Genomic DNA, 13,134 nt, shown 5'->3' with positions numbered 1-13,134 from the left:
GCTGAGAGTCCTTGAAAATGGCCCTCTGTGTGCGATCCTGTAAAATTAATATTTCTAGACACAGTCAACAAGGTTGTTTACACCAGTGTTGTTTACGATGGTGATGGAGCCACTGGTGAAGGCCATCTGCAGGGACCCAAACATATCTGCCACAGAAGTGGGATAGAAGTCACGTAAGATTACATTGTCTGCAGATGATGGTCTTAAATTTTTGTTAAATCCCACAGTTTTGGTACCTCACCTCATGCAATGCATCAGTTCGTCTGGTGCCTTTTCCGGCTGTAATATTGATTTTACAAAGTTAGAGGCCATGCCTCTGGGCAAACTCAGGGAAACACCTGATGCCGTGGGAGAATCCTGATTTCCTTTCCAATGGTCCGGAGGTAATGGGGATGTTCCCTATTTAGGTATATTCATTAATCCTATCTTTGGACTTATATTTAATGTGTGATTTGTCCATTTGTTTGACAAAATTAAACAAGATCTTTGAATACTTCCAATATCCTGGCTGGGTCAGATAGCTCTTATTAACATGAATTCCCTTCCTTATTTGCTATACCCCGTGTGAATGCTTTCTTTGATGTTTCCCAGACAGACATTTAGGAGATTAAATGGATGATGTAGCTCTGATTTGTCACCATAAGCGACCCCTTATCAAGTTAACCAAATTAGAACAACCCCACAGTTTGTGGGGAGTAGATCTCCAGGATGTGAAAAGCTATCAATTAAGCTCTTCTTTACCCGATGTTAGTGAGGCCTCGGTGTCAATATGGTTAGATATTGAAGCTTCTCAGGCAAAGTGCTCCCTTATTAGTCTGCTATTCATAGACAAAATGAGGACAGTTAGGAAGTATTACCATTTCCCAATAAATATCGACAACTTTAAAGTAGGGAGGGCAATGTGTCCGATCGAGGGCAACATAGCCAAACCTCATTTCTTACCCCAAAGCGTGATGTTCCATGTTTCCGACGGGGAATACTGGATTCCATGCTTAAACTATGGACAACTCGTTCGTGTATCTTGCTTTGATAGTTTATCTGAGGGAGAAACAAGGATGTCCTTTGATCAAATAAGTCGTAACTATAGACTACCGAGTAGAGATCTCTTCTGTTTTCTTTTTATCAGATCAGAGATGTTATTCAGAAAAGAACCACGCTTTTAACAGACCCGTACAGATCCGATAAAGAGAAGAGGGTGCTTATTCCTAAGAACACACTCTCTGTCAGTACCCTTTATCATTTGTTGGAGACTGACCTCTCAGACGAGACATTGTGACTTTCTGAGGTCTACAAAGAGAGTTGGGGATTTAGATCTCTTTGGACATAGGGGAGGATATTTGTGTAAATGCAAGAAGGATTTCAATCTGCAAGAAGACTCTTGCCATGCAGTTGAAGATTCTTCATAGAGTCTATCTGGCCCCAGACCCGCTCGCAAAATTCAAGATGGAGTATGTCTTAAATACAAAATGACTATGAACACTCTTACTCATTGCTTGTTGACCTTCCACCGGCGCTATAGGAGCGGTGTGCTCGCTGGGATGGAGAGGATCTTGCGGAACGAATTGGAGATGGATCAGGTATCCCTTTTCCTGGGCCTGCCCAGTCTATCTTACTGTGATGTGCATATGAAAAAATACTTCAATACCCTCACTCTCTGATTTCAGAAAAAAAAGTTCTGTTGCATTCGGTGTCTGAAAACCCCCTGGGTCTATTGGTTTGTCATAACCTCGTCATGGAGCATAGCCCTTTGGACTTTTTTAAAGGTATGTTGCACCATAAAATAGAGGATTTTTATAAGAAATGGCAGCCCTTTTTGAATTACCAAGGTACAGGCTGATCTGCCATTCTAATAAGGACTTTTATATAGCTATGACGAACTTGACTAATGAATCTAATGGCCAGAGAGGAGGAATTACGAACAAATGAACGTGTATTAGTTAATGCTCTTGAAGGTTGAGAGCTATAGTTTTGTTACACTGAGTTCTACTATTCGTTTTTATTATTTTTTTATTTTTCTTCGGTCCGTTGATTTACCTTTTCTTTATGTACATGCACATGGGTGTAATTGTGTTCAATTTGCATTGTTTTTTGAGTTGGGTACTTATTGGTTCATCGAAGCATTAAAAAGATTTTCTCTGAATAAAAATATTTTTGAAAAAAATAAAATATTAACATGGATAGAATAGAGTCCCAAAGGACCACTTTCTCATTAGTGAGGCCACAAATTATGGTTTATCTTAAGGGTCATCACACTTCGGGTGACAGGATGATGTTGAGAGGGTGTGCCCTTCGTGGCAACCTCTGTCTGAGTGGAGAATTGAAAATGCGCTGTTGGTCCACAAAACCACCAATTTTAGTGTCACCTTCAAATTTACTAATCATGCCTTATACATTCTGAAGAATATCATTGAAATAGATAATAAACAACAATGGGCCCAGCACTGACCCTTGAGGCATTTCTTGTGTTACAGGCCTCCACACCGAGAGCATCCTTCCACTATAACCCTCTGTTTACTACCATCAAGCCAATTGTGCATCCAATTTGTCAGCTCCCTCTGGATTACATGCGAATCTAACCTTCCAGACCAACCTATCAAGAGTAATCTTGTCCAAGGCCTTACTGAAAACCATACAGACTATGTCTACTGCGCTATCCTCATTAAAATTCCTGGTCACTTCATCAAAGAACTTAAAATTTGTGAGGCATGATCTCCCACTCACAAAGTCATGCAATCGTTCCAGTCTAAAAACAACTATTAATAATAATTGTTAAAATAAATAACAACAAACAATAATAAATAATTGTAAGATGACATTTGCAATGGACAATAAATTATCCATGGTTTGTGGCATTGGAACGTACATCATTGGTGAAGGGCAGAATAGATTTTGTGGAGAAAGTGAGGACTGCAATGCTGGAGTTCAGAGCTGAAAATGTGTTGCTGGAAAAGCGCAGCAGGTCAGGCAGCATCCACGGAGCTGGAGAATCGACGTTTCGGGCATGAGCCCATCTTCAGGGAGGGCTTCAGGATGATTCCTGAAGAAGGGCTCATGCCCAAAACGTCGATTCTCCTGCTCCTTTGATGCTGCCTGACCTGCTGCGCTTTTCCAGCAACACAGAATAGATTTTGTACCTGTGTCATTGAACTGTGTTGGAAAAAGGCAAGGGTGGCATGGTGGGTCAGTGGTTTGCACTGCTTCCTCATAGTGCCATGGATCCGCGTTTGATTTCAGCCTGGAGGACTCTCTTTTGGAGTTTGCACATTCTCCCTGTGTTTGTGTGGGTTTCCTCTGGGAGCTTCATTTTCCTTACACAATCCAAAGATGTACATGTTAGGTGAATTGGCCACTGCTTTATGTGCATTAGTTAGGGGTAAATATAGATTACGGGCATGGGACTGGGTGGGTTGCTATTCAGAGGGTCGTTGTGGCCTTGTTGGGCCAAATGGCCTGTTTCTATACTGTAGGAAATTGAAAAACAATAAACTATTTCTAATCAAACCCTGTCTTTCCAAACGTGTGTATATCTTATCCCTCAGAATCTTGTCAAGTAACCTACAGACTCCAGATGTTAGGCTTCCCGGTCAATAGTTCCCAGATTTTTCTTTGCTTCCCTTCCTGAATAATGGCACAACGTTTGCAACACTTCAATATTCTGCAACCTAACCTGCGGCTAACGATGATGCAAAAATATCACCCAGGTTCCCATAGTTTCTTCCAAAGCCTCTTGCAGTATTCTTGGATGCATCTGTTTAGGACCAGGAGATTTATCCACCTTTATACATTCTAATGCATCCAACACGTCCTCTCCTGTGATATCGACTAACCCCAAGATATCATCACTACCTTTGTTAACCTCCCAAGTCTTCATTTATTTCTCTACAGTAAAGACAAAGGAGAAATATTCATTGAGAATCTCACACATCTCCTATGGTTCTATACATGCATGTCCACTTTGGACCTTGAGGGGTCATATTCTCATGTAGTTATTCATTTAACTTTAATATACTTAAAGAACCTCTTTGCATTCACCCTAATCTTCTCAGACAATGCTATCGTGTGCGCCCTTTTCGCCGTTCTGATTTCCTTCTTTGGTAAACTCCTGTATTCCCTGTACGCCGCCAGGGATTTCCTTGATCCCAGCTGCATGGATCTCAGCCACTCCTCCTTTTTGCCTGTCAAAGCCACAATATCTCCTGACTTCCAGGGTTCTCTCTTCCTGCCAACCTTGCCTTTTACCCTCACAGGAACATACAGACCTTGAACTCCCGCCATTTCACTTTTCAAGGCCTCCCAATAGCCGGAGGTCCCCTCGCCTGGAAACAAACTCCTCCAACCAACCCCTACAAGTTCCTCTCTAATTCCATCAAAATTCGCTTTCCCCCAATTTAGAAATTGAACATGCGGGCCAGTTTTGTCTTTCTCCATAAGTATTTTAAATCTATGGTCACTGGTCCCAGCGTGATCCCCCACTGTCACCTCAGTCACCTGTCCTGCCCTATTTCTTAGAGTAGGTGAAGTTTTACCCCTTCCCGAATTGCACCCTCTACAAACTGCTTGAGGAAACGTTTCTGAACACACTTAATAGATACACCCATTCTCAGTCCTTAATTCTATGTAATTTTCAGTCAATGTTAGGAAAATTAAAATCTCCGACTATGGCAATCCTATTGGCCCTGCAAGTCTCCCCAATCTCTGTACATATTTTAATTATTCTAATTCCCTTTTACTATTAGGGGGGCTATAGTACAACCCAAATAATATCATCAATCCTTTTTTTATTTCTTAGCTTCCCCCACAAATCCTCACTGGATGATCCATTAGTTATTTTATCTCTGATTACTGCTGTGGTACTCGCCTTAATCAAAAATGAAACCCCCCACACCTCCTTCCACCATCTCTGTCTTGCATAAAGCACCTGTACCTTGGTACATGAAGCTGCCAGTCCTGTCCCTCCCTTAGCCATGTTTCTGTCATGGCTATAATATCGCAGTCCCACGAACCTCTCCACGCACTGAGTTCATCGGCCTTACCTGTCAGCCACCTTACATTGAGACAGATGCAATTTAATCCAACAGGCATTCCTTGCTCCCGGTCGTGTTCCTACCTAACCTATCTCTGCACTTTACTGTTTGTGATTACGGTATCTCCTTCCAGCCTCGCACTTGCAACCCTGCTGTTGAGGATCCCACACCGTCCCCACGCCAGCCTGTCTAGTTGAAACATTCCCTTGTAGCACTAGCAAACCTGCCAGCCAGGATATTAGTCCCCTTCCAATTCAGGTACGACCCGTCCTTCCCGAACACGTCACCTCTGCCCCACAAATGATCCAAGTGATCTAAAACTCTGAATCGCGACCTCCTGTACCAATTATTAAGCCACGCATTCCTCTGCCATGTCCGCCTGTTCTTACCCTCACTAGCACGGAGCACTGGAAGTAAACCGGATATTACCACTGTTGTGGTCCTGTCTTTTACCCTTTTTCCTCGCTCTCTATAATCACTCTGCATGACCTCATCATTACTTCTATCTGTGTCATTTGTATCAATGTGCACAATGACATCTGGCTGCTCCCTCACCCCGGTGAGAACGTTCTGCAGCCCCTCTGAGATATCCTGGACCCTGGCACATAGGAGACTATACATCATCTTGGATTCCCATTTGCAGCCATAGAATCCCTTGTCTGATCCCCTCACATATCGAGTCTGAATAATTACTTCTGAAGTTATTCGTCTCGCATAACCTTCTGACAATGGGATTTCTTCCTGAAACAGTTGGATTGGCTGAATTGCTTTGCTTCCGGCAGTGGGAAGATTCCAATGAATCATCATCAGGAATCCTCCATGAGTGGAAAGACGACGAGGCTTGTTTTCCTTCCCACACAGTGCTGTGTTGAGCAGCAGGGAAAGAGAAAAGGAGCAATAGACTGTTCCTTCACAGATAGGCTACATTTTTCTATCTGTAAGTTAAATCAGTAATGTTATCAGGCCCCAAACGGGACCATGTGAGCTCTCCTTGAATATTGTCTGAACTATATGACTCCATCACATTCTCGACTCCAGGTCAGTGCATCATTGCTGTTGTCATACACCGAATCAATTCATTAACAACAAATGGCCCGACTTGTTTTGAAGATGTGTTGATATGTGCCTGCATAGTGTAAACATAAGCGTTTGATGACTTCACAATATCTGTGTTAAGATGGATATGTTTTATTCTTAAACAAATACAGAAATTGCTGGAAAAGCTCAGCCTGTCTGGCATCAGATATGAAGAGAAATCAGAGTTCAATTGTTCGGTCCAATGACCTTTCCTTTGAACCTGACTTATTCTTAAATTATTTCCCCAATTTTATTCTCCCAAATAAGAAAAACTATCCATCCGGTATTTACCAACTACACTCTTCTCAAGATGTTATACGGTCAATAAAATATCTCTCATTCTCAGGTCGAACTGTTCCTTCTTTGTAACGTAATGCCTTCATCCCAAGAATGAGTAAAGAGAAAAATCTTTGAAACCTTTCGAAAGCAATTTTGTTTTTATCAGTTAAGGCAATTATAACGACACATAATACATCAGATGTGATCTCAACAATGCCCTGTACTGATGCAAAAATCATCGCTAAGATCAAACACAACACCCCTTACACGGAACAGAATAATTCCATTTACCTTCCAAATCACCAGCTGCATCTTCAGAATAATTTGATGTGATTCATGTACTAAGACACACAGATCCCTCTGTACCACTCTGTTCTGAATTCTCCTTGCATTTAAATAATTTTCTGCTGTTTTGTCTTTTCCCCAAAACAGAAAATTCCCATCACAGAAATGTTGTACTTTTTTCTGCTGAAGGTTTACTCAAAACTGTCCCCTGTCTGAATCCCATTGCAGACGCTCTGCCCTCCCCTGTCTGTATTCCATCGCTTGATTCTCTGTCCCTCCCCCTGTCTCTATCCTATTGCAGACGCTCTTCCCTCCCCTGTCTGTATCCCATTACAGATGCTTTGCCCTTCCTCTGTCTCTATCCCATTGCAGACGCTCTGAACCCCCCCGCTCCCCCATTGTATCCTATTGCAGACGGTCTGCCCTCCCCCTGTCTGTATTCCACTGTAGATGCTATGCCTTCCCCGTCTGTATCCCATTGCCGACGTGCTGCCCTCCCTCTCTGTATTTCATTGGAGACGCTCTGTCTTCCTTTGACATCTTATTGATTGACTATCCTGATGTATGAGCAAACTGAGATAAATCCTCTCCATCCAACTCATTGGTGTGGATTGTAATTTGTTGATGACCTCACACAGATCCCTGAAGAATTCCACTAGTTACAGCTTGCCAAAAACAAAATCAGTAATGATCTCTTCTCTGTATTTCCTGATGCTGCCCAAGGCGCCCCTGCTCCTGTGTAACAGCCTGGGATGGTTATATGGCGTCCTCCTGTGCTGTGTAATTTACTGAAATGATTTGAATACTTCATTCTATTCCTGTCTAACCCCATAGAGGTGCATTATGGCCTCCACCTGCTGTATTGTTACGATGCTGACTGGCTGAATGGGATCTTTCTCTCCCTCTGTAACAGCCTTGGAGGTGAATTGACAGAACAACGGGTGAGGTAGGAGCAGCAGTTGGCCATTCGTCCCCTCTCCAACTTGCTGCTCAGTTTAGAAACATAATGGCTGGTCTGATTGTAACTGAATACCCCTTTTCTGTCTGTTCCCAATAAATGTTGACCCTCCTGGCCATCAATGATCAGTTAAGGTCAACCTTGAATATCCTCAATGACCCAGACTTCACTGTTCTCGGGGGATGAGAACGCCACAGATCGCACAATCCAAAGGAGAAAGGAGCAAAGTAATCTCAAATGGAAATGGGAGACCCCTTTTATATTAAAGCGTGTTCACCTCACAGCAAGTCACCTACTCTTTTCAGAAACAAGGGCACAGCAAATAGGAACAAACATATACCATTCAGCCCCTCAAACCTATCCCACAGTCAAATTGATTGTTCAGTCAAGTATTTATCAAACTTAGCTTCTACTGCACCCTTGGAAAATAATCCTGACACCTTAAGGCCACAGAGCATATGAAATTGGAATTAGGCCATTTGGCCCATCAAGTCTACTTTGCTATTTGATCCTGTCGGGTGTGTTTCTCAACACATCTTTCCTGCCTTCTCACTGTATCTCTCGATCGTTGTTTTAATTTAACCTTTGTCTTAAAGACATAGTTACGTCGGTGTCTCTGTATGTGTGTGTGATTGCGTGTGTGTTTCTGTGTATATCTGTTTAATGGCAGGAGACAGGGTGGTGGCGGATGGTTGTTTTTGAACAGGAAGCCTGTGAGCAGCGATGATCCAGAGGCAAAATTGTTGTGTCCACTTTTGTTTGTCATTTATATATATGATTTAGATGAGAGTTATAGAAGGTATATTTCGCAAATTTGCGAATGACATCAAGTTTTGGTGTACAGTGAACAGTGTTTGTATAATGGTGAACAGCTGAAGATTAAAAAGAGACCTTCACTAATTAAATCAATGATTCATAGAGATGTACAACAGGGAAACAGACCCTTCAACTTGTTCATGCCATCCGATTATTCTAAATTGATCCACTCACATTTGCCAGCATTTGGCCCATGTCCCACTAATCATAAAGCCATCCAGTTGCCTTTTAAATGTTATAATTGTTCCAGCCTCCACCAGTTTCTCTGCCAGTTTATTCCATAGAAGCACCACCCTCTGCAGGAAAAAAAGTTGTTCTTCATTGTCTTTCAAATATTTCTCTTCCCACCTTAATCCTATGCCTTCTAGTTTTAGACTCTCCTACCTTGGGGGGAAGGAACCTTGACCACTCACCCTATCCATGCCCTTCATAATTTTATAAACCTCTAGAAAGTGTAAATGTGACTCCAATCAAGAGGGTTGGCTGTGTTTTCAGTCATCCTGGGTCTATCGTCTCAAATTCAGTCGTGGTACCTCTTCCTTCTCCATCAAGGCACGATTCCAAAAACGTTTCATCAACTTGTTCAGATATATTATGAAACAGCTCTGTGGGAGTTGGAACTAGATTTTTCGGCGCAGTGATAGGGACACTACCATCATTCAGCATTAGCCCCTAAAGCTGCAACATGATGCGACTGTGTGTTTGTTGATCAGCCTGTAGTAACAAGCTGTGACACAACTCCACAGGCCATGAATGCACTCCACGTTCTCCAGAGATAGGGGCACTATCAGACATTCATGGACTGGAATCGTATCCAGAGCTCCGGCGCAGAAACTTGGGCACCATCCATTAAACAAGGCCTAAATCATGCCCAGATTTCGGGTCATATTTGAAGTGTGTGGATTTATTAAATTCTGGTTAACATTACCAAATTATACAGGAGACATTTCTAATTGAAAAAAAAAGTACAAGTTATTAGCCTCAACTAAAGGATGTTGAGTGCATTCGCTGTGTCATTGAGATAACGAATGAACATCTTCAATTGCTTGGCTATGATTTCTGGTTTAAATGGTTATTGCCAGTAGTCTGCTATATTAGGGAAAGAAATCCTGCAGATACACTCTGCACTATTAATGATCGCGAGTAGATATCAATACTGAACACCAGAGAGGAGAAAGGAGCACAATTCTGTTCCCAAAATACTTGTCACTATTTCAAATCTCAATCATGTGGCTTCCCTCGTCCTAAAATCATTCATTGATACAAGGCAACTGTTTCCTTTCCAGATTTTGGTTATGGACTCCTCGCTCTGCCTGTACAAGGCAAACCAAGCACTGGGTCTTTGGGAAACTCAAGGTTGGTGTCTGTAGGCCTTCTGGAGAGGGGATTGTCGTTTAATCCAAAGGGGGAGTGTGAGGGGGCAGTGATATCCCTCACTGGGCTGAGGTGTGGCAGATGGAGTTTAAAATGGATACATGTGAGACATTGCATTTTGAAAAAACAAACAAGGGGAGGACTTATACAATTAATGCTGGGCTTTGGTAGTTACATAGACAAGAGGGACCCAGGGGCGCAGGTATAATCCTTTGAAGTTGTGGCGTAGGGTGTTTAAGGTTACTTCATTGCTCATACCTTTGAGGTTAGAAGTTGGGAAGTCATGCTGTGATTGTGCAGGATATTGATACAGCCTCTTCTGAAGTACTGTGTGCAGTTCTGTTATAGGAAGGAGATTATTAAGCCGGAGATGGTTGAGAAGAGATTACCAGGATGTTACCAGTAACACCTCATCTTCTGCCTCGGAAGCCCCAAAAACACGGCATGAACATTGGATTCACTGGTTTACAAATCCCTCCTGGCCAACCCAGATCCTAGATCCAACCCCCGGACTCACATCTGCCCTCTCGAGGAGACTTAATGTCCATCTTCCTTCCCACCATCTGCTCCACACTCCCCACCGATCTATCACTATCACCTCCTATCTTCACTCACCTATCACTGATCTTTCCCCCAGCATCACCCCCTCGCCCATTTTCTGTTAGCCCCTTCTCCCTCCCCAGTCCTGAAGAAAGGTCCTGCCTGAAACGTCGACTCTCTTGCTCCTCGGATGTTGCCTGGCTTACTGTGCATTTTCCACCGCCATGCTTTACCTGCACTGAATTATCCAATATCTGCAGTCACCATTATCTCTTAGGTACAATTCCCTTTTAACATAGCCATGTCGCAGTCTGTTATAACCGCATGTAGTCTTAGGGATATTTTCTTCTCAGATCATGGACGATAAAAGTTCTCTCAATGTCTTCCTGATATTGCAGTGCCTGATCAGTAGATACAGAACGTATGTTTCAATTCATAAACGAAGAAGCACGCTTATATTCTGATAAACCTTTGGCATTGCTCCCATATCCAAGGCAGATTGAATGCTTACACATGATTGATCTACCAGACCCAACATTTGTTCCCTCAGTCACCCCCACATATATCATCCAGAATATGTAAATTTTTAATCATAATTTGGAATTTTAATAAAACACATTGAAGTGAAATGGGTAAACGGGAGGTATTTGTTCATTGACTATGATTGATGTCAGTCCCCGTGCATCCTAAATATGTCACTGGAGGACTTTCCTCTTCTATTAATTAGGGACTCGGTTCAATGTGTTATCTCATAGTATCAGTGGGAGCATCACCGACAGCAGTAACAGGCATCAGCAGATCCAGAGAGAGGGGGAGGAGAGATCAGAATCTGAGAACATTAGACTGGAATGTTCCAACAATGGATCAGAATCTGAGACCATGAGCCTGAAATGTTCCAGCAATGGACAGGAGTTTATCCAAGGGTCTTCACTGTCTTTCTCGGCCTTGGATCTCATTAGTTTTGCGGATCTATGATGTACTGATGGTTGTTCAAGCTGGTTTCTATCCCATCCTCGCTAATTTGGTGTTCCTGGTAATTCATTCTATCTGTTCATTAAGCCAGGTTGGACTGAATTGCTGCACATATTATTTAAAATTTAGAAAGGTGGATGTCAACATTTTCAATTCCAATGAAATATTCCATTACTCACAAATTGTATAGAGCAAATTAATCTTGACAAATTACTCACCAAATTGTGAGGAGAACCAGATTGTTCTCAAACTCCATAATCCTTCTAGCCCTGTACAGATCTACATTTCTATATCCTCCCACTCACTAATCCTGTCCAATACCACCATCATGATATCCGCGACTCCTCCTCTGCCTCAGTGCATCTTCTGAATAAACCATCAATTGTGCCTTTGTTAAATCTGGATACAATTTATCAAGTCCTTTTTAACCACATGTCAATTACAGAATAATTGCTCTTGAGTATGTTGAACTTGTTTACTGCACAGATTCTGTCAGACGGGCGGATGCTGCATGCTGCTTAAGTCATTGACATATAATCTAGAGGCACAGAATAATAATCTGTTGATATCTCATGAACGAAATTGATGTTATTGGACTGAAACTAACCTCATTTGTGAGAAAAGGCCCATCTGCTTGCTTCATGTCCTTCAGAGAAGCCAAAGCGTTATCCTTCCCCAGTCATGTCTGGGCAAACCCACAGCAATATGTTTTACTCTTGACTGTCCTGTGGAACAGCTGAACCAGTCACTCAATTCAAGCTCAGCATAACATTCTGGCCTGACCATGGCTGCACACCTCCCGTGAGAGACGAACAAAAGTAAAGTTAGCTCCCTTCCTCTGCCTGTTTTCCTTATTTCTACACTTCATTTCCATTCAGGTAGGTGACCATTCCTTATTTCAAGTGCAATCTTTCTGACTGAGTCTCTCCCCAAGAGTGATGTTCATTTCCACGGGCACCTCTGGTGCTGGCTTTACTGATGCTGACAGACAGATGTAAGGAACTTTTAAATTCCACAAAAGTGGCAGTGCATAGAGAAGGAATGGGTTTTTATGTCATAATAAAGATACGGAGACCAGTAAGTGAGGGAAATGAAGTATTGTGATCATCACTGAGAGTGTAGTTGAGGCCATATTCGGGGTATTATGGACAGATCTTTCTCCTTTAAAAGGAATTATCTCATTACAATAGAGGTTGTCCAAAGGAATTTTATGAGACTAATCCCTGGGCTGGTGGTAAAAGACGAGTGAGTGAAGGTTAATCTGTAGCACAGTCAACGAATAATAGGTCATTGCATTGAAACTTGATTGTGATGGACAATCACTCGTTATATTCTACACAGACACTGAGAAGGTGATGAATTCCATGGCTTGTATTTTTATTTTTACTCGGGATGCATGATTCTGGGTATTTAAGCGCCTCTGTCGATAAAATCTTCAGTCATATCCAGCCTTGATATTAGGGTCAATCCCTCTTACCTGAGCAGGTCAGTTAAACACTTTTGTTAATGTTAATACGTGATGGTGTCTGTGTGGAGAGTATTTTCTTCTCATAGAGGGTAGTGAATGTTAGGAATTCTCGGTCTAGAAAGTTAGGGGAGCCATATCACTCCAAGTATTTAAAAAGGAGGTAGATGGATTTTTGACCTGTCAGAGAGCTGAGGGGTGTGAAGAATTGCGCATTAAAGAAGAGTTAATGACAACAGTAGGTTAGCCATGATAGCATACAATGGTTTGAGCATCCAAATTACCTCTTCCTGTTTCTTATGTTCTCATATTCTGTCTTTGGAATGTTAATGGTTTTAAATTTC

The sequence above is a fragment of the Chiloscyllium punctatum genome, unplaced genomic scaffold (genome assembly GCF_047496795.1).
Source record: "Chiloscyllium punctatum isolate Juve2018m unplaced genomic scaffold, sChiPun1.3 scaffold_109, whole genome shotgun sequence".
NCBI classification, from domain to species: domain Eukaryota; kingdom Metazoa; phylum Chordata; class Chondrichthyes; order Orectolobiformes; family Hemiscylliidae; genus Chiloscyllium; species Chiloscyllium punctatum.
Note: the sequence above shows the minus strand (reverse complement) of the source record.